At 36.2% G+C, this 26,508-nt stretch overlaps 1 long non-coding RNA gene across 2 annotated transcripts; it reads right to left on the minus strand.

The window, feature by feature from the left end:
* Positions 1 to 18,434: 18,434 nt before the first annotated feature.
* On the minus strand, positions 18,435 to 25,302 carry LOC131525431 (uncharacterized). 2 transcript variants are annotated; one of them, XR_009267211.1, is made up of 3 exons: positions 25,064 to 25,302; positions 21,415 to 21,499; positions 18,435 to 21,333 (listed from the first exon to the last, which is right to left on the minus strand). It is a non-coding gene; the product is annotated as an uncharacterized LOC131525431 (long non-coding RNA). The 2 variants fall into 2 exon arrangements; XR_009267212.1 differs by lacking the exon at positions 25,064 to 25,302 and having other exon boundaries at positions 18,435 to 21,141; positions 21,230 to 21,333; positions 21,415 to 22,280.
* Between the last annotated feature and the right edge of the window lie 1,206 nt (positions 25,303 to 26,508).

A 26,508-nucleotide genomic window follows, 5' to 3' on the forward strand; every position in this document is an offset into this window, starting at 1 on the left:
CATTCAAACAAATCCTGTTAAATGATTTGTATTGTTCTTTATTTTTTATAAATTATTTATTGTTCTGGCAGCTCAGGTGGCACTTTATTTAAAAAAAAGTCTATATATTTGGCAGATGTCAAGCATACATGTGTATGTTTTTTGTGTTAGTCCATTTTATTTTATTTTATTATTATTATAACAGCTCAGGGATGTTCAAGGAGCAACATGTTTGTGCACTTTCTAAAGATTTTAGTTCTGTTTTTGAATAAAGGGTTGGAAATGAATGCTTTTCTTGTGTGTCTTTTTTTTATCCGATTCATCGATTAATCGAAAAAATAATCGACAGATTAATCGATTATTAAAATAATCGTTAGTTGCAGCCCTATAACACTGTAAAAAGCGATCGGTTGACTTTTCTTTAAAAAATTGAGGAAACCCAGAGCTCGTAAAATCGCGGGGCTATTGCGTTTTCCAGTTGGGCTACCAAAATGTATCACTGCCCTGCCCAACTGGCTAACTTAAATGCTGTGGGTCCTTAAAAACCTCTCAATTTACTTGTATAAAATTTGGTATAAGAAAAGTCTTAATTATAATTTCAAGAGGTCTTACAGTTGGGGATGGAAAGACAACAACCGCGATACAGCTGGATTAAACTTCAAAAGGCAATGATGTCATTGAATAAATATGAGTTTGGTGTAGGGAATATTAACAAGTCCCGCCCATTTGGAGCTGGCTCCAACCTCTGTTTATACCTATCTCGGAGAAGCCGCTATATTTGCTCCTAAAGCGCCAACTTAATGTGTAATTAAAGAAATACATTAAGTGAACTTGACAATTCTGAGTTACACTGACAAATAACAGTTTGAAAATGTGTTGTTCACTTTTTTATTTTAAGTTGGACCAACTTAAATTTATTAAATTGCAATTACTTAAAAGTTCTTATGGTCCATGATATTGGTACAGATTCTGTGTAATAAACAATTCTTTGTGACTGTATACTTCAAGTTGGAAAAGACATTTAGTTCCCACTTTAAGTGAACCTTAGTTCCCAGGTCATCTACAAGATGGATTAAAATGCTGATAAAGTCAAGAAAAGAGTAGACAAACATGACTGTATGATTGAAAAACAAATAAATAAAACGCGTTTATTCTGTGGCACCTAAAAAAATTATTTAAATAGTGTGCCCAAGTTTTTTCTTATAGGAGCCATTGGCTCCTTACTCGATTTTTTTGTCTGGAGCCCTGAAACCTATATTTGACCAAAGAAATGCAAGTCATCGGCGGCACTGAGAACTACTCTGAAGAGGATGCAGTCTGCGCTCATTACAACCCCTCTGTTGTTGGGACTGTCTGGTTGTTAATCAGTTAAGTTGGTCCACTAATGTTGCTCTAATGCTCTATTACCTCTCCCTCCTCTAATCACTTGCTGAACCGGTCACCCCTCTTTGTTCCCGGACCTCGCAATTTACAAATTAAGCACTCCTCATACTAGTGGTGTGGAAGAAACTGTTGTTATTTTAGTCGAAGCGTAAAAACTAAATTTAAAAGGTAAAATAATACAAAATCATCAGTTGATTAAAAATATTGATGTCGACTAATTATCAGCGTTGACGCAGTCGATTATATCAACCAATCGTGACAGGCCTATTTAAAAATAAATCTTGAACTGATAAGAAGAAATTATACAATTAGCAATTAAAAAGAGAAAATAATTTTCCACTTCTATGAATAATTAAAAATGTTATGTGTGTGCTCTGCACTGAAAAAAAATTATGTAAAATTTGCTTGATAAAATCCTCTAATAATTTTCACAAGTAGGTCAATTTTACTGCTCTAATATAAAGTACAACTCACCTGTCATTATCAGGTATAATCTACTTACGATTTAACTTAACACTCATGAAGAAATGAAGTAAAATTACTAGGGATGCATCGATCCGATACTCAGGATCGGTATCGGCTCCGATACGGTCATTTTCTGCGGATCGGGTATCGGTCAGAGGAGACCGATCGAAATCCGATATTGTGCGTATACTATTCTGTGTTATTGTTGAGCCTCACAAAAGGCACAAAAACATTATAAAGCACCATAAAGTTTTCGTGCACAATCTTTCAAGTGTTCTAAAGCTGTTGCATAGTTTAATCTGAGGTACAGATGAATATTTAATTCGTTAAATTCAAGTTCTCTCCGCTGAGTCTGTCTGTCATCCTCCATTCAGCATTCAAACTGAGTGTTCGGTTACTACAGTCAAACTCTCTCCGAGAGCGCACAGTAACTGAGGTCTAAAACTGTTAAAAGAAAAGGCTCAATAAACTAACGCACAGATTTAATACACTACACGTCAATATGTTGTACTTTGAACTTTTCTATGCGGACTCGGAGGGCTGCGCAGCCTGCACGCTGTAACTCTGTGCTGCTTCAAGCGCATCGTTCTGCGTTCGGGATGTGCATAAGGGCTTTGTGCCGCTCTGTATTGGAGCCTTTCATATTATAATTCTTTTGCGCAATGAAAGATTATTAATAGTCTTTCTTGTTCTGTCCTATCTATCATATGTTACTGCCTTCATTACTGTGCTATAGATTTAAAAGAAATGTATTTTAATTTTATAGTATATAAATTAGTGGTGGGCATAGATTAATTTTTTTAATCTAGATTAATCTCACTGTAATCTTGGAATTAATCTAGATTAAAATGGCTCATTTGAATTAGAAGTAGATCAGAATAAATTCACTACTAGTAGTAAACAACTAGCAGTCATCAAGAATTTAATATTGATAATAACATTGAAGACATTGTATGATTATTCCTTAAAGATAAGGTTTTAATAGTTTTAGTAGTAGTAGCCTATTACTATTACTACTTACACAGTAGTGTCTTCAAGTGAAACCGAACTTTTATTTTGACGGGTTGCCGTGAGGATAGTTTTTCTCAAATGAAACGCTCAAGTGCTCATGAAGTGACTCTCAGAGCAGTTCTGGAGATGTTGTTCATGTATTTATGTCCTCATTTAGTGAGATGACAGATGTTAATATCACCTCAAGCGTCACCCGGGCTTCTGTATGAGTAGTGAACAAACCCGTGCGTCTGCGCCATACATTAACACAGAGACACACAGAAGTCATATTTAAATAGACGTTTTGCGGCTTAATATTTACAAATAGGAGTGGGAGTGTGCTCACTTGTGTGTACGCTTACGTTTGTTTGTTTGTGTGTGTGTGTGTGTGTGTGTGTGCGCTTACGTTTGTGTGTGTGTGCGAACCGGGGCGGAACTCCGCTGTGCGCGATACAGAGAGCGCGACCATGTAACGTAGAGACAGAAATGACTTGCCGATTTCCATTGGGAAGCTTCTTAAAAATAAATTTTCCCTGAAGCAAACTCGGCGGCTTCATAGCTGCATCCATGTTAGCACGTCACGTTTGATGTGGTAATTTCACAGTAGACATACACACAGGTTCGAAGACTCGTTCTCGCCCCCTACAGTGCAATTCGGCTAGGTATACATCCGCGCTAAAATATCAGGGTGAAAGTCATCATAGCTTGCGTAGTATAGACCCAGCTCCCAACCCAACTTTGAGAATAGATTAATGGCGATATTTTTTTTATCGCCCGATATGAGTCTCATTAGCCCACCACTAATATAAATATATAAATGTATTTGCTTGTTTTTTCATGAATGTATTTTACAACAATACAAAGAGCAATGTGTACCATTTTACCAGATTTAGTCCTACACTTATTCAATTTTATTTGTAAATAAAAATGTTTCACCAGGTTTTATAAAATATTGTGAACCCATGATTTTTCTTTTGCTGCTAAATTATCCACTAACCTAGTTTACAATAGTATTTTTGTCATGATCATGATTTTTTCATTTGTTATTTTTCATTAAAATGAAGTTATCTATATATATATTCAAAGTTATGCAAAAAAAGTGCTGCTGGGGTGTAAAAAGTCCATTAATTAGTCCTCTTTGGATGCGGGATTCTTTCGTATCATCAAAAAACTCGTAAATCCAAGGCACTCGAATAGTGTGAAAAAAATTCTTATAAGGCTTTTTAATTTTTTCGAGTGCCTTGGATTTATGAGTTTTTTGAAGTTATCTATATGTAGTAGATTGTGTTTAACACACAAAAGAGTGATGATCAGGTCAACACACAGAAGAATATAAATTCTACATCGATTTAAAAAAAAAAAAAACGGCGCTGGTATTGGATTGGATCGGTATCGGCAGATACTAAAAAAAATTCCGTTTTCAGATTGGATCGGTTCTGAAAAAATGGTATCGTTGCATCCCTAAAAATTACTAGGGCCCTATGAAATTCCGTTTAATTGTTTTTCAAAATTCGATTTTCTCTGTTTTAATTTTTCCAAATTTCTCCAAATTTTTAAAATAAATTTTAAAAATCAAATAGCATGTCCAATTAACTGAAATCCTGAAACTTATTGTTTAACAATAATAATTGCAATAATTCCTGTTACAATTAAAAAATGGGAGAAAAATTGTGTAATTACCCCTTAAACATGATTTTTAATTATTTTTATTATTACTATAATTGTTATTTTTATTATTATATTACTTTGAAAACAACATATTCTCTTGTACAATAGTGATATATTTCTGTCACAATTACTTCACATTAGACCAAACTTTTATTTTGAAGGGTTGATGTGAAGACGCTTGATTTGTTTGTGTGTGTGTGTGTGTGTGTGTGTGTGTGTGTGTGTGTGTGTGTACATGAAATGACGATAGTTTTTCACAAATTAAATGGTAAAATACTGGTAAAGCGCCTTTCAAAGAAGCTCTTATATGAAGTATATTTATTCTTGTCCTTATATGGTGAGAAAACAGGCGCTGAAAACACCACAAGTCATGTGTGCTTCAGTATGTTTGTAGTAAACAAAACCGTGTGTCTGCACCATTCATTCACACAGAGACACACAGAACATGCAGTAATCATATTTAAATAGTCTTTTTGCAGTTTAATATTCACCTAAACTAATTCACATCGCGATTTGATTAGGTGTACAACACTATTTTAATGTATTCATCCAAAATTTGTCAAATTCCGTGACAATATGCATTATTTGACTAACTCCATTTTCATGAGTGGGTACCGTGATTCCGTCCGTGTTTTCCACATTATGGAAATCATAGGGCCCTAAGTTACCGAATTATATTTAATTTAGAAGTTACATTTATATTAAGTAATCAAGTAAATTGATTTATTGTTTTATCAACAGGAACCTTGCTTTTATGAAATTATTTTATAAATCTTATTAGTTACTAGTTAGTAGATCTTATAAAATCACCATATAAGATTTTCACTTACTTGGTTTAATCAATTAATATTACTCCTTTTGTAAGGATTGTTAATTAATGTTTTATAAATAAACTAATTATTTTAATGTCCACCATCTTTGGCTCGTCCTAGGAGTAAGGTCACCCTATAAATGAACAGACACAATTTCAATAACAAAATAACAATAGCAACATTACAGCATGCAAATATATGTATAGATTTGTACTCACCTGAATGTGATAACTGTACCAAGAACTCCCATATAGTCCTAATTTTACACTCACTGCCACATTGTGCACTGTATCCAAACACTGATGTGATAACGTTTACTTCCTGTTGTTAGAAACGTGTTAACAAGACTTTGCTTTTAACCAACAAATTACAGATTGTTTAAAGGGGTGGTTTACTGCGATTTCACTTTTTCATTTTAAATAGTGTGTAATGTTGCTGTTGGTGCATGAACAGTATCCGCAAAGTTGCTGCGCTGAAAGTTCAACGTAAGCGGAGATATCGTCTCCGATAAGTTTAATGCCTACAAAAACGACTCATATGGGACTACAACGAGATACTTCCCGGGTTGCATACGTAAAAAACCCATAAATTTGCATCAACCCCTCCCTCTGGAACATGCCAAAGAGGGGGCAAGGCCATGTTCTGCGGCTTTGTCGAAGAGGAAGAGTTATAGTGGAGAGTTGTAGCCATGCCGTCGAAACGGTGTTATTTTCACCCAGCTGTCAGGTCTTCTGTGTTCGGGCTTCCTACGGACGCTGTAGTTCGTCAACAATGGTTAAAATTTATGTTTGATTATGTAACTGACAATTACAATCCTAATTTAGCTCTCTGTGCTGCGCATTTTACGGAAGACAGCTTCCAGAATCTAAACGAGTTCAATGCCGGATTCACAAAGAAACTATTACTAAAACATGGAGCAGTTCCAACTTTAAAACCAGAGGCAGCAGTTGTTGGGCCACGACCTGTAAGTAAGATTTAATAATTTTAAATGTATTTGCATGTATAATTTCAGACGTAATGTTTTAGTTTTATCAAGGACGTAAACAAATGCCAACGCTGGCTTTAGTAGCCAGTGAGTTAAATGCTATTTCGTGTGTCTATGACAAACGCGTACAAACATTCTGGACCCGAATTTGTAATTATGTACTAATTTTGTAAATGTATTTTCCATGTATACTTTATGACGTAATTTTTCGATTTGATCAAGAACGTAAACACAAGCCAACGCTGTTTGGTTTTAGTAGCCAGTTAGTTCGATGCTATTTTGTGTGTATAAGACAAACGTGTACAAACTTCAAAAAATTATATGTAATCACAACAGCAAACTTCCATTCAGAAACGTTTTGTAAGAGCCGTGCTTGCAGAAGTTCTGCTTGACTCTCTTCATTACCTGAGTCTGATTCTGGCTCAAACTGAGACGGCAATATTGACACCATTATTTACATTTGACCGGAGCACATGCAACTGTCACCCCGTGAAGGTAATGGGCATGAAGTTTCCAGACAATGTGCAGTACGCAGTTTAGCCAATCACAACACACCGGCCCAACTAACCAATCTGAGCCCATTGCCTGTTTCTGAGGGAGTGGTTTCATAGAATCAGGAAGTCAAGTGACAGAGGAGAAAGCGGCTTACAATAAAGGTGAAATATATGAAAAATAAGGCGTTTTTTAACAAACGAAACACAAAGACATGTTATATTGCACCCCATAAACACAATCAAGCAAATAAAAAAAGCAGTAAACCACCCCTTTAACAATAGAAAAGAAAAAAAAAGAAAAATTACCAGACATGTAAGGACTCGCAAGAGAGGCTTTATACTGAAAGGGATAGTTCACCCCAATATGAAAAATCCTATCTTCTTTTGTGTTTAACAGAAGAAAGAAACTCAGGTTTGGAACAAGTAGAGGCATGTGAATGAGGCCTGCAATTGGTTGTCTGTTGTTAAACATCTAGCCATAATGTTTTTAAAAAAGTGTGAAATGTTCCTTTACCCAGGGTTAGAAGTGGTTTAGAATGATGGCAACTTGGAATTAAGTGCAGTGTGAGAAGCCCTTTTTATGAAAGTCTCCCTCTCCTCCCCACCCCTTCTTCAACAAGCTCAAAAAGTGGCACCCCTATTTTCTCTCTACTTTTAAGTGAATCTAATTTCTTCATAACCATTTTTTTGTTTGTGTAGCATTATATGTTGCATGTTGTCATGTTCTTTTGACATTCTTTTGATGTTATTTTAACTAACAAAGGATTTTTTTTCAATGTTTGATTCAGACTACACCCGTCCCTGGCTATACTTGCATCAGAGTTGGTGACAGTTTTATGTTTTATGTTTCTGAAACGTTCTTGGACTGTTCTGCAAATCCTTTCCAAGTTTTGACTTTTATTACACCAAAATAAGATTGTTCAGAAGTTGTTTGGCATTTCTGAAAGGCTGTTTTTAGGGGAACGTACACCCCAAGCCCGCTATGTCATACTCATTGCACACAGATACACCTTAAGTGGCAGCTTGTTTTGTAGTTATATAGTCAACTTAAATCAGTTTAAATATGTCTACAGACGTCTGCAGGGTTCTTTTTGCACATTGTCTGTTTTGTAATGCTATGGTTAATTTTTCTTCTCTTCATCTCATCTTTCTCTAACATACACAAAGACTGATTCTTCCATTGGACTGTAAATTGACTCTTCCATTTTGATTGATTTTTTGAGAAAGCATTTGAATTATTGCTTGGGCACTTAAATAAATACTGTGCTAAAAGAAATATCCTCTTGGTCTTCTATTTTCTGTGTATTTGCTGCCACTTTTTGTATAAATGAAATTACAATGCCAGTTTGTAAATTTGTTCAAGTACAGATATTTATAATAAAGTTAATGATTGCCAAAATTGCCAGTTCTACCATTTTATTAAAGGAAAAAAAAAAAAAAAAAAAAAACAATCTAGAATACAGTAACGAAACTGTAAAATTACAGAACACTGCTGGAAGGCCTGCTGCCAGTATTTTACCATTAATTTACAAGGAAATATACAGTGCCCTCCAAAAGTATTGGAACAGTAAAGACAAAATTGCTCTGTTGGCTGTGGAGTCAAGACATTTACAAATATGATTAAAAGATGAATATGAGACAAAACTACAGAATGTCACATTTTATTATTGGGTGATTCAACACATAGATGTTTTACCAGCTAAGAAGTTCAGCACTTTTAGAGTTTCATCCCCCTATCTGATGTGAGCATAAGTATTGGAACAGTTGCCTCACAGGTCTTTCTAAGTGATCAGCTGTGTCCTGTTGCATTAATTCTTCAGATATTAAAAGCAGGGAATGTGTCGTATCAGTTATATCCATTACTTCTGCATTCTGAATATTGCATTCGATGATGATACACACAAACCAGGATGAAGATGAGGGAGCTGACTTTGAGAGAAAAGCAAGCAATTTGGATGCTAAAAGAAAAGAGGAAGTCAATTAGAGCTATAGCAAAAACAAAGGGCATGGAGAAATCAAGAGTTTGGAAACCACCAGCAACCAACAACTACCTGATCGGCTGAGAAAACGACCGTAGTTGATGACAGACAAATCATAAAAGCTGTGAAAATGAACCCTAAAAGATGTGTCTGTAAAATCACCAACAACCTCCAGAAAGCTGGAGTGATTGTCTGACAATCTACTGTCCTCAGGAGACTTTGACACAGAATTACAGATGCTACACAGCAAGATACAAACCTCTGACCAGCTCCAAAAATAGAAAGGCAAGATTAGAGTTTGCAAAAAAGCACAAAGGTGAGCCAGAAGAGTTTTGGAACTGTGTTTATGGACCGATGAGACAAAGATGAACCTTTATCTAAGTGATGGGAAAGCAAAAATGTGGAGAAAACAATGGAACTGCAAATGATCCCAAGCATACAGCCTCATCTGTAAAGCATGGTGGAGGTGGGGTCATGGCATGGGCATGCATGGCTGCCTCTGGAACAGGCCCTCTCAACTTTACTGATGATTTAATGTATGATGACAGTAGCAGAATGAATTTGGAAGAGTGCAAAACCATCTTGCCTACCAATTTTCAAGAAAATGCCCCCAGATTCATTGGGAAGTGCTTCATATTGCATCAGGACAATGACCCAAAACACCCTGCCAGTTCAGTCAAGGAATTTATAAGGGCAAAGAAATGGAAAGTATTAGATTGCCCAAGTCAGTCTCCAGATTTAAATCCAATCGAACATCGTACAGAGTAAACAACAGAGTAAAGGCAGAAACTCCCCAAACAAGCAAAAATTGGAATTGGCTGCATTAAAGGCTGGGAAAAGTATTTCAAAGGATGAGACCAAGAGTCTGGTGATGTCTATGGGTCAAAGACTCACTGCTGTGATTGTGCACAAGGGATCTGCAACTAAATTATAGCTTTTAATCTTTTATATCTGCCTTATGTTCAACTGTCCCAATATTTATGCTCACATCAATGAGTTGGATGAACACTAAAAGTGCTGTTCTTTTTATTTGGTAAAACAGCTAATAATAAACGACTAATAATAAAATGTGGCATTCTGTAATTTTGTCTCATATTCATCTTTTCATCATATTTGCAAATGTCTTGACTCCACAGCCAACAGAACAATTTTGTCTTCACTGTTCCAATACTTTTGGAGGGCACTGTATATATGTAACGAAGCTTACGAGACGGGAGGCGTGCGGATCCATGTGCAAGCTTTTATTATGAAACATGGTCAAAAACACAGGCAGGGTCAAAAAACTGCAAACAGGTATGGCACAGACAAAACAAATGAGCAATCCTAAACGGGCTTGAGTCAGATGACAGCAAACGTAATCCAGAGGGCTAGACAATAGGGGTAATCCGTAAACGTGAGCAAAAGTCCAGGCGAGGAGCAAACACAGTCCAAAACAGCAAGCAAAGGGTTAATCCAAGATACATAGGCAAGAATCAGGAACTAGGGAATCAGGGAACACAACGAGACTAGACTAAGACTAGAGCTAGAAACAGAAACTAAGACGGAAATGACTCCGTAAGGCAGCTAAACGCTAGACAATACTCAGCAACTAAATCAGGATCTGAGTGTGTGTTTTATAGTGGGTGTAATAGCTTTCAGGTGAGCGTGTGATTTGTGACAGCTGTATGATTAGTGCAGTGGATGATGGGAAATGCAGTCCAGTGTGATGTGTGGTGTGAGAGTCAATATGATGGAGAAGCGAACTTTTGTGGCAGTCGGACATAAGGCCACGAACCAGATTCGTGACTATATATATATATCTATATATATATATATATATATATATATATATATATATATAATATGTTTTTTTAAGTGATTCGTAACAGTTACAAATCTTTCTGTGATGAAGATTTAAAAGGAGATATGCTAACAACTACTTCATTCTATTACATAATTTAGTTCATATTAGCAAAGCTAACATTCCAGTAATGCCTGCAAGTGTCTTTCTGCTGCAGTTATTAGGGAGCTGTTTAATGCTACAAGTCGATTTACACTTGTTAATACACCAGTCCTGGAGAAAGGGATCTGTTTTGATCAAAGAGAGTGTGTGAGCCAAGCTTCCGCCCCCACTGGAGCCGTGAAAGGCCTTGTCAGATGAGCTTGGCACCGCAGTCCTGCAGTCAGTCTCATAACATAAATACCAGTCAATAATGTTCGATACAAACAGCCCAAGGAATACCAGCCTATTATACTGAGATATATGAGGTACCTCATCAAAAGCTTACACAATATGCAATAGTCAGAAAGAAAATAAACTATTTGCAAACACAAGAGTTTTAAAAACAAATGCTTGACGGCAGCACTTCTGGGTTCTTTTAGCACCCCACAAAAGAGGCTATTTAAATTAGAGCTTCACTGTAATGACCAAAAATTATATGTTTGGGGTTGTAACACATAGTTTACTAAATATTGTTGAAGATTTGGGTTTCTTTTGATTTTCATCAGCATCAGCGGTGCAAGACAAACTCAGGATTTTACACAAATTACAATAATTCACAGACCTCGGCCATCATTATCATCTCTGCTCTAATTAGATCTGATTACCCCACAGCTGGTGTTGGAAGATTTGTTTTTACTAAGGCAACACACAAACCGTGAAGACACAAACAGATGATTTGAACTCTTAAAACCAGTTGTGTACACGATATTTAACAGGACTATACATTGCCAGCACAGGAGGGCTATAAAAAATGCACCCAATCAATCAATAATAATAAGAATAATGGTACAATAAAGGTAAAATGTGTTATTTTCAATGTAGTACTGTTTAATTTCTGCAATTTGTGATCTATTTCAAGTATTGTTACGCTATTTACGGTACGTGATCAAACATGCTTTTAAACAAAAGATGCATATTTGGATTTTATTTATTTATTTTACAAAAGTTTGGGCTCACAAATATGTTTTTAATGTTTTTGAAAGAAATATCTTATGCTCAACAGGCTGCATTTATTACTTAAACAAATAAATAATAATAATTCTTTCTAATGTAGTTATTTGAAATAGAAATCATAAATCATCATAAATGTCTTCACTTCATATTTGGTGAATTTAATGTGTCCTTTCTGAATAAAATAATTTATTTATTTATATTTTAAATAGTAGTGTATAAATAATGAGAATTGCTTTATAATAACTTATTTTACTATTAACAAATATTATCACAGTGTTTAATGCTTAACAGATCATCAGATCGGTAGAATCACAATCTATTCACAGCCACCACATAAAACTGCTTATACAAAGAATCTGGATCTTTTCTGGAAGTCTGGAATCTGAAAGTTTCCTGTTGTGTGATGCCACGTAATATCATCTATATGTAAATGGCCACGGCACTGGCCTGCATAATGATGCGATATGTTCACCAGTGACACTCAGGTGTGAGCGACTGGGATTCAGTCATTTGAATGTAGACTCAAATGACTCATACTTATAACTCTGGACTCATAAGAACTTCAAGTTCAACCCATCCATTTCAACTAATCTTCCATCAAGCCAGCATTCGACATAGCGAATAGCATCCAACAGTCAATTTCAATTAGCTAGGAGAGGCTAAGCCCATCGCAGCACATGTTGTCAAGGATACAGCGAGTCAAGCTGACAGCTAACACAAACAAGCTATTTCACCACGGATTTAAAATGAGAGCACTGTTTCTAATGTGCGATGAAAAACTAGAGATTTCAGATTGTGTTTACCCCAATCTGTCATGGCTGCGACAGACAGTAGTTTTCATTATTTACTGCAAATATTCAGTATCAGAATATTCCTTGATTTAAATAAGATGAAATATTTTCTGTAACTATTATCCCAGAGCTAACTGAAACTGATTTTATAGATGTTTTTCAGTCAAAACAAGACAAGCCTGAGAATTCTATATTGTTCTACTGCTCGTCTTTTAACAGAGAATACATTTACAGTTTGTTCCTTTCAGTCTTAAAAAGGTATTGGCTATTTCCCATATAATTATGATCACCACATTCACCATCATAATCCCTGTTGTAATTATCATAGTCATCAGTCACAGGACAGCAATCATATTAGCAAAAGCCAAAGCAAAGTGTTGATCAACACTCTTAAGAATAAAGGGGTCACACTTTATATTAGCTGGCCTTAACTAGAACAAAAAAAATAAAATAATAAAATAATAAGTACAATGTACTTATTGAGTTCATATTGTATTTCAAAACCGCTGTTATTGAGGTGAGGTGGGGTGGGGTGGGGTAAGGTTAGGGACAGGTTTGGTGGTATGGATAGGTTTTCGGGTGGGTTAAGGTGTAAGGGATGGGTCAACAATGTAATTATAAATGTAATTACAGAAATTAATTACAGATATTTTTAAAATAAAGGTAAAATGTAAAACCATGTTTGTACACAATAAGTGCATTGTAGAAAATTAATAATTGAAATGTAAGTACATAGTATTTAAAGCCACTTCATATATAGTGGGACCAACAAACGTTATTTACTGGCATCTATGGTTCCATGAAGAATACCCATGGAACATTTTCATTGAACAAAATGTTCTTTGTAGTAGAAAAATATTCTTCACACTAAGAAAAAAAGTGTTCTTTTAAGAACTGTTTACTGGAAGGTTCTTTGGGGAACCAAAAATAATTATTTTATGGGATTGCTGTGAAACCATCATTTTGGTACCTTTATTTTTAAGAGTGCATCCATGAGGGAACACAAAGTATTTTTTTGTTTGTTTTGTTTTGTTCAAGTGACTCTACAATTCTGCCATCACATTTCCAAGAGGATCTGGGTTCAAATCCAGACCTAGAAGGCCTATAGAATTTTTAATCAAACAAGCAAATTATAACTGAACTTGACAGCAAGTAGTCATCATGCATAATTTATTTATTTATTTTGCATCAGCACTTGTACTCTATTCGTTCTCTCACCGTTGTCATGACGATCATTGCACATGCCATATTCTGACATTATTCTGTCAAATTTAAACAACTGTCTTCCTTTTGGTTTATGAGTTGGATTTAACCTGAGCTGGCAACAAGCCACATAAATAATTCACTGAACTATAATTTAAAGGGCACCTATTATGAAAAATCCACTTTTACATGGTGTTTGGACATAAATGTGTGTTGGCAGTGTGTGAACACAACCACCCTACAATGATAAAAATCCACCCACTCCTCATTTTTTAATCCCCTTTAAACCAAGCATGCCCAGTAGCGCCATACCTATCCCTTCTAGCCTTAACCGTTGTAAGCTGTCCTCCATTTTCTCCTCGCTCGAGCAGCTGTAACGTCAACAATGTCTCGCAAGCAATCCCCTGTGCTCTGTGTTTGGATGTAAGACTGAACATAAGAGTCTTCATTTTCTCCCAACATCCGAGCTGCTGGATGCTGTGGATTACTTTCATTTTTCAAGGTAATGCGCCTCAAAATCTACCTAAATACATGTATCATTCCTTTGTGAATGTCATGTTGTTATAGTGCTTAGCGTTTTAACCGTATTTGTGTGTGTACATTAAGCATTTTTAACTGATCAGTGAGTTACTCCGTGCTTGCGAGATTAGTTCACAGGTCAGCATGGCACAAGCTTTGAAACATTGTGCTGTTTCGTCCCACTTTCAGTGCATTTGGCTTCCCATATATTCGGCTAAACACCGGTTCTCTCGCTCTCAGTTATGTTGCTTCTACCGGCTGTTTATTGCTATAAGGTATGTTAGATATGTAATGCAGAGAGACATATATACGCAATGCCCTCTTCTGGAGATGGGGCGGGAATATGCAGCTCATTTCCATTTAAAGTGATACACTCCAAATCAGCTCTTTTTTAGACACACATAAAAAAAAAAAAAAGACATTTTCCAGCTGTTATAATAAATGATCTGTTGTGTATTTTGGGCTGAAACTTCACAGACACATTCTGGAGACACCCAAGACCAATATTACATCTTGTAAAAAGGGGCATAGTAGGTGCCCTTTAAGGTAATTCAACACAGGTAATGGCATTATGGAAAATAAAGTGCTCTTTCTCATTTGAAGCATATAAACCTTCACATTTTAAGAAATTTTGTAAAGTTTTTAAACTACCAAACTGGGGTGTATTTCCCAAAACCATCATTTGCTAACTATAATCGTTAGTTCCATTGAACTTCATTGGTAATGACAGAACATAGTTGCTTATGGGAAATGCACCCCGGGACTGTCTAGCCAGCATTCAGATTTCAACAAAGTTTACTAATTAAAAATTGCATTGTTGAAATTACTGTATATACGTTTCTTTAAATTAATTTAAATTCTACTTTTGATTAAATGTTTTAATTGAGTTCATTTTTGCTATGCAAATTCAAATTAAGGAACTAATGGAAAAACATTTTTTTTCAGGTTTTTTTAATGAATATAAGTTTAAAAAGAACAGCATTAATTTGAAATAGAAATCTGCAGCACTTAGAACGGTTACACTTCAGATGTGGCTTCTGCGCCACCCCATCTAAGCACAAAAGTAAAACTTTGTATAATTACTTAAACACTGTACTTTTCCTTGCTTTTAAGTTACTTTGAATAACACATCTGCACACATAAAAAATAAATAAAAAATAAATAAATGCAAATGTAATTCTCTGTCCATGAGGGAAAATGGGTTCTGCTCACTGTAGCCACCCACTATGCATGTCTGATGTCACTGAGTTTATATCCAAATCCTTCCCACGTCTTTTCCAGACTGACCATATGGATGGCAGATACTATACACATGAGAAACCTCTAAAATAAGGTTTAATCAAAAACAGTCAAACAGAAAACAGAACAAAACGTTCAGTTTGTTTTCCATGACACTTGAAGAGCCACAGGACTTCTAACATGCTTTAAGGGTCAGTCTTAAGATTGCAAGAGATACATCCATAAACCCGTCACAGCATCTTCCATGAGAGTCAGTCTTTTTTGAACCCTTGCAGTATCTTCAACTGACTGATTCCAACAAATTTCCTGAAATGTAAATCAGAGAGTGCAGTGCATGATACACAGAATAAAACAGAACAACACGTTCTCACTCCCAACTCGTCACATATTGAAGCTTGGTCAGGACCACTTGGCGTCGCTTTTTGACGCTCAAGGTACCCCTTTAGCATCATTTTTCGACTTGCAGGGTCCTTTGTTGTTTTCAGTTGTTTGTCTTAGTTTAATGGTTTGCATGCATTTGTAAAAAATAGTGACGTGACATGTGGCCAAGTATGGTAACCCATACTCTGAATTAATGCTCTGCATTTAACCCATCCTAAGTGCATACACACAGCAGTGAACACACACCCGGGGGGTTCGGTGCCTTACTCAAGGGCACCTCAGTCGTGGTATTGAAAGTGAAGAGAGCACTGTACATTCACTCCCCCCACCTACAATTCCCCACCCCTACCCTAAACCTACCCACTTCTGAACAATAAAACATGTAACAGGCAAATATAAGTGCAGTCACAGGTATTTATTGCAAAACCTGACCATAAACAAGAAGTATAAAAGCATTACAAACAAGTCGTGTTGCATTCCAAGTGTTCTGAAGCCATACAAAGACTTGATGTGAAGAAGAGAATAAAACATAAGATTTTAATTGCTGAAAATGATCCCGCTCCATTAACGCGCCCTCATCTCATTCAAAAGCATGCTCCCGTCCAGCAGTATCATCACGAGACACACAAGAGCCAATAGCATTTCACAACCAAGGCTGACTTAAGGCTTCTTCTGGCAGCATTTTTTGAATTAGTGCACAGACTTCAGCACAGGATGAGCTTTACGGTGGACGGAGACGGAGATTCGTCTATTCCTCTCACAAATCAATCATTTTGCCTGGGAAGACTTGGAATATTAGTACTTTTTGAATAAATTATGATGGTAGTTGTATCTGCCTGTTATAGCTTGTGTTTTATTGACAAATGGTATATAATTTAATCATGACGATAAAATTCCCAGTACTTTTCGCGTCGGCATATTGACGCCAAGGGTTTCTTTTTTAAAGCAACAGAGGACCCTGCTCGTCGAAAACTAACGCTAAAGGGGTACTCTGTGCGTCTAAAAGCGATGCCAAGTGGTCCTGACCAAGCTTCAATATGTGACGAGTGAGAACGTGTTGAACAGAAAGCATTTGGACAACTCTAGCTCTCACTGTGCTTTAAAGAGAGAGAAAGAGAGAAACTGTAGTGTGGTACTGTATGTCAGTGGGTATACAGTATGAAGCTTCTTTTCTGAGTTGTAACAACAGAGACTAAAAAGTATAAAAGGTCAAGACAGTAGAATGAAAGGAAAAGCTGGACTACCAAATAGACGAGGGTTGTCCCTCGGGTCGGCAAGGACAGGGAACATAATTACTGTAGCTCTTCTATTCATTTCTTTTCTTTCTTTCTCATAAATATATGACTTATTTATAGTGCATCCACTGAATCCATTCATTCTCAGAGCTCTCCTTCTGAGAAAGCAATGAACCAGAAATGCAGTGTGCAGTTTGCACAAAATCTTAGCAACTTGGGCTTTTAAAACATGCTTCAAAATTAAAATAAATAAGTATAAAATAATAATTACTGTAAAATTTATAGTTTAAAATAATCTATATAATACTCAAAAAGAAAATATATTTTCACTGTACAAAGAACTTGGCTTATAATACTACTTTACAATAAATTTAACAGGGTAGTGTTGTACTAAATATAATTTATGTTGTAGAACAAAATATGAATTGTGTTGTGTATTGTTAAAGACTGACTTTATTTTACTTATAAATTCAAAAAGCCTATTAGAAATTCCCCAAGGAACCCATGACGATTAGCCTTCAGGGTTGCCTAAAAATTAGTGTCATTACTGAATGGCTTTATTGAGATTATTTTGTGGAGGATTTACAAAATTGTTGCTATGTGGCTCAAATAAAGATTCTAACATGCTTATGGGCATGACTGACATTCTTTGTCATGTTACAAATCACATACCATCGCCGAAGGCTTCTGGATTCATCAGGTTTTGAATTAAGCATTGCCTCAGTGAAACAGGCCTCTGCAATCTCAGTCATTTTAATAGAATGCAACCCTTCGAATCACTTGCTTTATTAGCAAAGTAGATGAATAGAGGTTTGTTACTCAATGATAGAGCCACATACTCTGGCTGCCAAGCAGGGGCGTTTTCAATAGCCAACAGATCTGTGCCGGTCATTCTGAAATCTTCGCACCCACAATTAAATTTGATCTTACAATTCTGTTGCATTATTTAATAGAGGACACTATCAGCTGTCTGTGGGTGGAGTGAACCAGAGAAACACTTTGTGCATGATTCATTTCTTTCACAAGGGGCTTTGTACTGATACATGTAAATTACTTAATCAACATCTGCTTGCTTACTTTCTTGTGTTTCTTTCTAATTATTAATTCAATAATGGCATTTTTGTGTCAGAAGAAAAATGTACTTTTGCTTGCCAGTTTCCAGTTTAAAAAAAAAAAAAAGAAAAGTTCGAAAATATTTAAAGTATATGTTAAATACATGTTGTAAACCGAGTAACTATATTTTTCGAATTGAAAACAAATATTTTGTTTAAACCTTCACATGCAAAAATATACAAAATAATATGTTTTCCTCAAGATAAGATGTACAACATAAAATACATTTGGGGTAAATGCAAAATTTCAGACAAACTATACAAATGATTTTAAAAATATATATCAGCAAGTATTCAAAAAGAACACACTACATTGACTTCTACAAACTGTACAACATGCAAATCTCACATATTTTATTGCTTTTTATTCTTTTTGAAAAACAGTAGGTAGGAAGGAATGAAGCATTTATATAGCGCTTTTATTGTGTATTGCTATACACCCAAAGCGCTTTACAATCATGTGGGGGGTCTCTCCTTATCCACCACCAGTGTGCAGCATCCACTTGGATGATGCGACGGCAGCCACAGGACAACGGTGCCAGTGCGCTCACCACACACCAGCTACAGGTGGAGAGGAGAGAGAGATAGAGCCAATCAAGTGGCCAGAAAAGAATCAAATACAAGGTGATGTTTGTAAGTGATTGCTTCTGATCACACGGCTTTTTCAGTCGCTTTCTTCAAAACCCTCTTAAAAGTGCCCTACTCTGCACCTCTTCCTTATTCCTTGCCAATGTTGTATATTCATGCTCTGTTGTTTTTATTCAGCACTCAATGGAATGTAAGGCTGAATTCCAGTACTTTCCTTTTTTTGTCAACTTCACAGACTAAGCAAATGCGTTTGCTGTGTACAGACCGTTCTTCCCTGGGAACACAAAACTAAAAGAAAAATCAATAGTGAAAGAAATTCTCTCCACGCCTGTCATCCCTGATTTGATGGATTTCAGAAGAGAAGGCAAATAAAGTAGCATTTCCGTCTCTCTCTCTTCATGCTCATATTTCCAAGAGTTCCATTTCTGTATTGATTCTCTTTCCTTCTGTCTGCAACCTCCCAGAACACACTGCTATTTCACAGGAGACTTATTTTTTCGACTCTTATCTTCTCATCAGGACCATGAAATGTGTCATTGATGAAATGCATGTGACGTCAGAGCAGGCTGGATTTCATGATTCTACAAGCATCCATTATCCATGATTCTACAGAATCAGAAGCTGTTTGCACACAGAATGTGCATTCCAATGTGGTTGAGGAAGGATTCCTGGCTTAGAAGCATCATGTAATAGATGTGGATCAGTAGTGGCACACCATCGTTCCCCAGGGGCAGCGGCACACACGCTGGAACTGTGCACTCAGCAGAAGGGGAAATAAAGCATTAAATAAATCCTGCATCTCTACTCTGTTCTCTCGGGCCAGATCAAGCGCTCCATCAGGGGAAATGTGAGAGGAGCAATATTGTAATAGGCTCCATTTTACACTAACCTGAGGAGACAAAAGTCATGGCAAAGGAAAGAGGTGGAGGCAGGCATGCATTACTTCTGCAGCTTCCCTCGAGCGCTCATGATTCACTCGGAGTGAGCCACTCACCCACCTCTTAGACTGCAGTCGTACACTTAATGCCACAGAACAGGTGCGCACTAGTCAGGAAGAGGTGGATTCAGACATGCAAACATCCACATATGGATTAGCAAAATAGACAATAGATTAATCAGAGAAATTGGTACTTTTAGCAGATTGCAGGTAGGAAGACTGGGGGAGTCAGAAAAGATTTTAAAAAAGGGAGAAAAAATGCATATTAATTAAAAATATGGAAACCCACATTCACCAAAATGTAAGTCATTGGAAATGATTATATACAAATTATATAAATGTATTACTTTAACTGCAGGAGATAAAATCTGCAGGCTAATTTTGAATCGTATCAGTGCTCCACAAATTCTGTTTATTATTAAGTACCTGCTGTGGCTCATTTATCAAAGCAGCTCAGTAAGAAAAGTCAAGGCAACAATAACCTCTCCATAATCCTGCATCTCTCCACAGAGGCACAGAATAAAGCTTGCTATGAAAGCAGCCCATTATCCAGCCTGACTTCATACTGGCCTTAAGGGATATCAAACAACAGTTCCCTCAAACTTTACAGAATATATGTCCACATAACAGGCTTTTGCATCCCATTACCTTGAATAGAAACCATTGTTTTGAAAAAGTTGTGTTCACAGTTTGGTTGATTTACTAAGCAGTTCTCTGTGGTTTGTTCTGGGATGAGATCCAATTTAGTTTTGTATTTTGTCTCAATGAAGGTTATAGAATTACAGTCACTTATGGGCCAGTTGACCCCAAAATGACAATCCTGTCATTTACTCATCCTCATGTCATTCCAAATCCCTATGACTTTCCTTCTGCATAACACAATTTTTTTTTTTTGAAAGTCAGTCATCCAAACAGCATGACAACAACACTGACATTAATTGTATGGACAAAAACACAGACATTCTTTTGAATATCCTCTTCTGTTTCACAAAAGAAATGTCATACAGTTGTACAGGTCTGGAATGACACAAGGGTGTGCAAATGATTTCAGAATGGTCATTTTTGTGTGAACTATCCCTTTAAAGGGGTCATCGGATGCCCATTTTCCACAAGTTGATATGATTCTTTAGGGTCCTAATAGGCTCTGTGTAAACAACACCCTTTTTACCTTGTTAAAGTCAGCTCTTTTCACAGCAACCTGTTTTGTTGCATTTCCCTTTAAATGCTAATGAGCTCTGCTCACCCTGACCCTCTCTTCTGTGGGGTGACGAGCCATCCTGTTTACTTTAGCCACATTTAGCTGCATTTAACTAGCACATTATTAGGAAAGGTGATTTGCAAAGATTCATAAAAAACCCTTATACTCACTTCATCTGTAGGTGAAGCTGGATCATGCATGATTCGCACGAACATAGATGCTTTTAGGTAGATCGGAGGGTGCATTCCCTTCAAAAATGAAAGTAATGTTAATCCTCTGCATCTTCAGAGTAAATGATGACTGCTATGTTCATTATTACATCCAACAACAAAACACCTCAATTGCTTAGGAGCCAATCTTGTCTACGTCCCTGCTCCAGCATCGAAACAATGTAAGGTAAGACGGCAATGTCAATCAACTATCGTGGGAGCGGCCTTGGTCTGTGTAAAGTCACACAGTCAAGAAGCAGAGAATGGCTTGATTTGAAAAAGGGATATTATTTATAAAGATGAAAAAAATACCACTGGGTGGATAAGATATTATGTGCGTTGTTGTTTGTGTGAAGACTGCATTATCGCTATCCGAGACTTCAAAGGAGCATCACATCTGTGTATGAATGAAGAGTGAGTGGATGCGTTTTCCCGGAGAGCAGAGTACATGTGGTGCTTTTTCATGTGATCACTTCAGTCAGGTGACAGGCTGATCCCCCACCCCCACACCTCATGCTGCATGAACAACTGAGAAATGATAGAAAACCTGATAGAAAGTGAAATAGACCACATATCCTTTTTAAAACAGAACAACAGGAGGGATAAACTGCACATTATAGTTCAATCTTCTAACTTCCTGTAGCACCACGGCATTGGTTTTCTCCCATCATCGCAGTAACATATCTTTGTTACTCTGTCCTTGCCACAATAAATCAAAGCTAAAGGCACTCTCCTCGCATCGTGTAATGCTACACAATCCTATTCACGTTCAATAGCAGGATGTATGCATGCAGACAGAGGCTGCTCTTTGTCCTGCTATAAGATGATGCAAAGTTTTTCAAGCAGATCAAAATGTAGAGTAAGAAAAAGATGCAAAAGTTCTTGGCATTCAGAGTCCACAGGAGTCATTAATCTAAGCTAAACTCACCGTTTATACCCGCAAAATGACTAGTTTTTCGCCAACTCACTTGACCTTTTTCACCAACTCCAGTCATCAGGGGTTTAAATGTCACAGGCGAGCTGCTACAAAGGATCTAGCAGGAGAGCAGCAGGAAACAGTCACTCTGACATGGATTCACATGTCTGTACAGCAGCATGATGTACATTATCAGATTAAAATCTGAATAGAGGGGATAAAAACAATGAAAGATTTAAAAAATAATAATAATAATAATAATAATAATGCGAAAAGTTACATGTAAACTTAATTTTTCAAATTAGTGTTACTTTTATATAGATTTTATATATAGATTATATAGACTTTTATATAGATATACTGTATGTCATATAATTTACTTTTTATAATGAGTAACACAATATTGCAACATGTTACTTCCCACACACTAAGGGAACAAAGAGCATCAGAAGGTTTTCGCCACATTGCGTGAATGTGCAGCATATATATATATATATATATATATATATATACAAATATACAAAAAAAAAAAACAATCGTTCAGAAAAAAAAACAAAAAACAGATTTGATACTCCTTGAATAATTACATTTAACTTCTTTTTTAGGTTACCCATTGCATGCAAAACAAAATTGCATTTAATTTAATTGTTCAATTTTTAATAAAATTAATAAAATGTCAAATAAATAGGTTTTAAAATTTAATATTGTTTTCTATTTTGTTCAGTTAAATGGAATTTTGTTAGGACGAATACCAAGTCCTCTCATGAAACTCGATGGCGGAGGCTGATGGGTCCTTAATTCAACCTGATGATATTGGCAATGTTAAACTACCTGGCACAAGCGTATTGGTTCATGTTGCATATGCAGCCAATGAGCTTGCTGCTTTACATTTAAATGGTTGGTTTGCATTCACTGGAGCAATTTGCAACATGCTTTCAGAGTTCCTCTGAAACCCTCCACCTACCCAGCTCCACCAGTATAGGTCTGCTACAGACAGAGATGGGCACAAATACATCAAAATGTATTTAAAATAAAAATACAGTATTTGATACATTTGAAATTGGCATTATTAAGTAACATTATTAAGGCCTGTTTACACCAAGAACAATAATTATAAAGGTAACTATATTAGTGCATTCTAAATATACAATACAGTTGTGTAATCTGTCACTAAATGCTCAAGCTCTTTAAAGCAGAAATTATTCCGATTGACTGTCAATGTTTTTAATCATTCATCATTTTTTGTGCTGTTATGGTTATAGTTGTGGTGTGCTATCTTCTATTCACTTAGATTTAGGATGTACTCACACTAGGGGATCTGATCCGTGCTTGAGCACGTTTGACCCCTGAACTCCAGTTCATTTCACAAGTGTGACTGCTCTGTACCGTGTCCAGTGCGGTTCATTTAACCATGCCCTGGCCCCCTTGAAGAGGTGGCTCGTGTGCGGTATGCATTTAGTGTGACCGCTAACCGTGCTGGAGCATGGAACAGTTAATGTACTATTTTTGTATGCGCTATTGTTATCATTATGACAGCAAAAATCTTCATAACTACTTGGATATCACACTTTTCAATTAATTTAATTTGAGTACATTTAGATTTACAACGGGTCTGGTTCTCATCTTATTGATGAACAGGTATTGTAGTTTGCGAGTAAATCTGCAAATTCCACCATTATCCTCAGCTGCCGCTGTAATAATCCTGTGATATCTGTCTGTTAGCGAAAGGAAAATCTAGTTTGGGCTTTAGTACAAGGCAGCTGTGCCTAGTGTGAGTATGCCCTTAGAACAACGTTTTTTTTTTTTTTATTATTTATTATTAGCATTATATTTATCTTTGCCTTGGGGTCCACACACACAGAAAGCTGCTTATTACTCATTTATCCATGTTTCTTTATCGCTCTGACATGTCAATTGCTCCTGCCCATTAGAAGCTCCACAGATATATTTGCAAACCATGACGATGTATAAACGATATAGAAAAAGTTAAATCGATTTACACTTTATATCATCACCGACATTTATATTGTCATATCGCCATAGCAAGCAGTAATGATTAAAGTTTAATGAACACATTTGACTAGTTGATAAAACCAAAATCTGACCAAAAAAAAAAAAAAAAAAATTAACAAGACTGACGAGTGCTAAGGCTATGTTCCCCTTGCTAAGGTTTTTTTTTTTATTTTTAACATGCTGAGACAAGTATGCTTTTTTTCCAACAAAAGCAAGATCACCTTGTTTTAATGTGAAAGTCATGCACATAGTAGTGCAATAACCATAGCAAATTGGAAATAGGAAATTTTGATAGCATAGTATTATTCCTTGTTTCCTTGCAGGAATCCAGAAAATTTAATTACCCAATTCTATATGGAGTCATATAGCTGCAGCTCACATGCATGAAAGTGGCATTTTTGAGCTAGTTGATACAGGAAACCAGCAGTCTAATAAAGAGGTTGATTGGCAAAAACTATTTTATGTATTTTGAAAATACAAAAATACTAAGATTAAATGTATTTAAATACAAAATACATTTGATTTTTTTCAAAGGTATTTAAATACAAAATACAAAATAGTATTTTGTATTTCAAATACGTATTTTAAATACATGTATTTGAAATACTGCCCATCCCTGGCTACAGGTTATTATATGCTATATATGCTATTTGTGCAGCAGCAGTATGTGTTAAATACTCACAACATATGTATTGGATGATTTGTTTTTTTGCAGCAATAATCTACAACAACAGCAATAACCAACAACAGCAGCATAGAATACCTATTCCGGCAAGACAAAATACATTAACATTGTCACATACATTACCATGCTAAAATCTTCCAAGAGTTGTCATGACAGAAAAACACAAGTAAAGGGGCTGATTATTGAAAACAGCAGTAAAATTCATCTTTTCTTTTTCTCCCTTACATTATTTCTTCTTTTTACAACAGAATCACTCTAATTTTCTTTCCTACATTAGAAATGTCAAAGCAGTCTCATGTTAATCGCCTCTTTCTCTCAGTATTTTCTTCTCTTGGCCACATGGGTACCTGAGCCCATCGGGCTGGAACAGCAGTCTGACCGCGGTCACGCCCAGGGGAAGCGGCGACGGCACGGAACCATCTCTCACTGCACACCTGTCATGTGTTTCCCACCACTGGAGACAAAAAGACAGAGACAGAAAGACACTGGCTGGTAGAGGGAGCAGAAATTGTTTGGAAGAATAATATTCCAATAGCTAACGCCAAAACCAAATGGGAGAGTAACATATTACATTAATAAAACAGTGGCAGGCTATATTACCACAGGGGGTTCCTATTAATTTGGGAGAATTAATTGTTTTCAGATTTGTAAGGGTCCATATTAAGCAGTGTTCCAATATTTACAGTCCATTGTAAGTTAAACTAAAATGACAAATTAAATGATGAGATTATGTAAACTGTACAACTCATTAATTCTTTGTTAGGTTAATCATCAGATATTAAATGTGGCTGTACAGTGTTTTGCATTTGGCTTTAAAACACTCCAGACACCTGAAAACAATGTGAACCGTAACAAATGCCACAGACAACTGGAACAAATGTGCTTTTCGCTTAAAAGGATATTTTAATGCCACAGGCTCTCTCTGTTTTTCTCTTTTCCTCTCTCAGATGGTCCGTACACAGTCATGCTGGCTGGGTGACAAAGTGAGCTCATTTTCCAGGCTTCCTGGGAATGGCGGTGGATCCTGTTAGGAAAGGGCACAGGGCATCACATATGAGCACAAGACATAATCTCCCAATGTCTGTGACCTGGATCACATCATGCTTGTGTTGGCTGTACGCACCTCACTTCACTACAGCAATCAGAGAGCTGGAAATCAAATGGTGGAAAATGGAAATTGCAAATGGGCTTTTTTTTTTTTTGCTGGAGTGTCGTTATGAATAAAAGATCAGGGAATTATTCAGTCTTATGAGGGTTTATATAGGTTTCATGTGAGTCTCTGTATTTGTTAGCATGCGTGTAAGAGCATGCGGGTGCATACATAGCGGGAAGCGGGAGCTTTTTTTTTTCCAGTTCATTCATACATTCAGTTTATTTCAACAGACTGGTACAAAAAAGACTCGTGTTTTGGAACTCCCTGCAAAATATTTTATAGAGTGAGATTTTCTGTTTGTTTGTTTGTTTGTTTTAAAGAAATTAATACTTTTATTCAGCAAGAACAAATGAATTTGATCATACATAACAGTAAAGACATAATGTTATAAAAACTTTCAAATAAAAGCTTTCTATTAATCAAAGAATTCTAAAAAACATATTACAATTTTAACAAAAATAATGATAACAATGTTTCTTCAACAGTAAATCAGCATATTAGAATAATTTCTGAAGGGTCATGTGACACTGAAAACTGGAGTAGTGATTCTGAAAATGCAACTTTGTTATCACATTAATAAATTACATTTTAAAACTCATTAAGATAAAAAATATTTTAAGATATCAGTGAAGACAAACG

Source organism: Onychostoma macrolepis, chromosome 19 (genome assembly GCF_012432095.1).
Source record: "Onychostoma macrolepis isolate SWU-2019 chromosome 19, ASM1243209v1, whole genome shotgun sequence".
Lineage (NCBI taxonomy): Eukaryota > Metazoa > Chordata > Actinopteri > Cypriniformes > Cyprinidae > Onychostoma > Onychostoma macrolepis.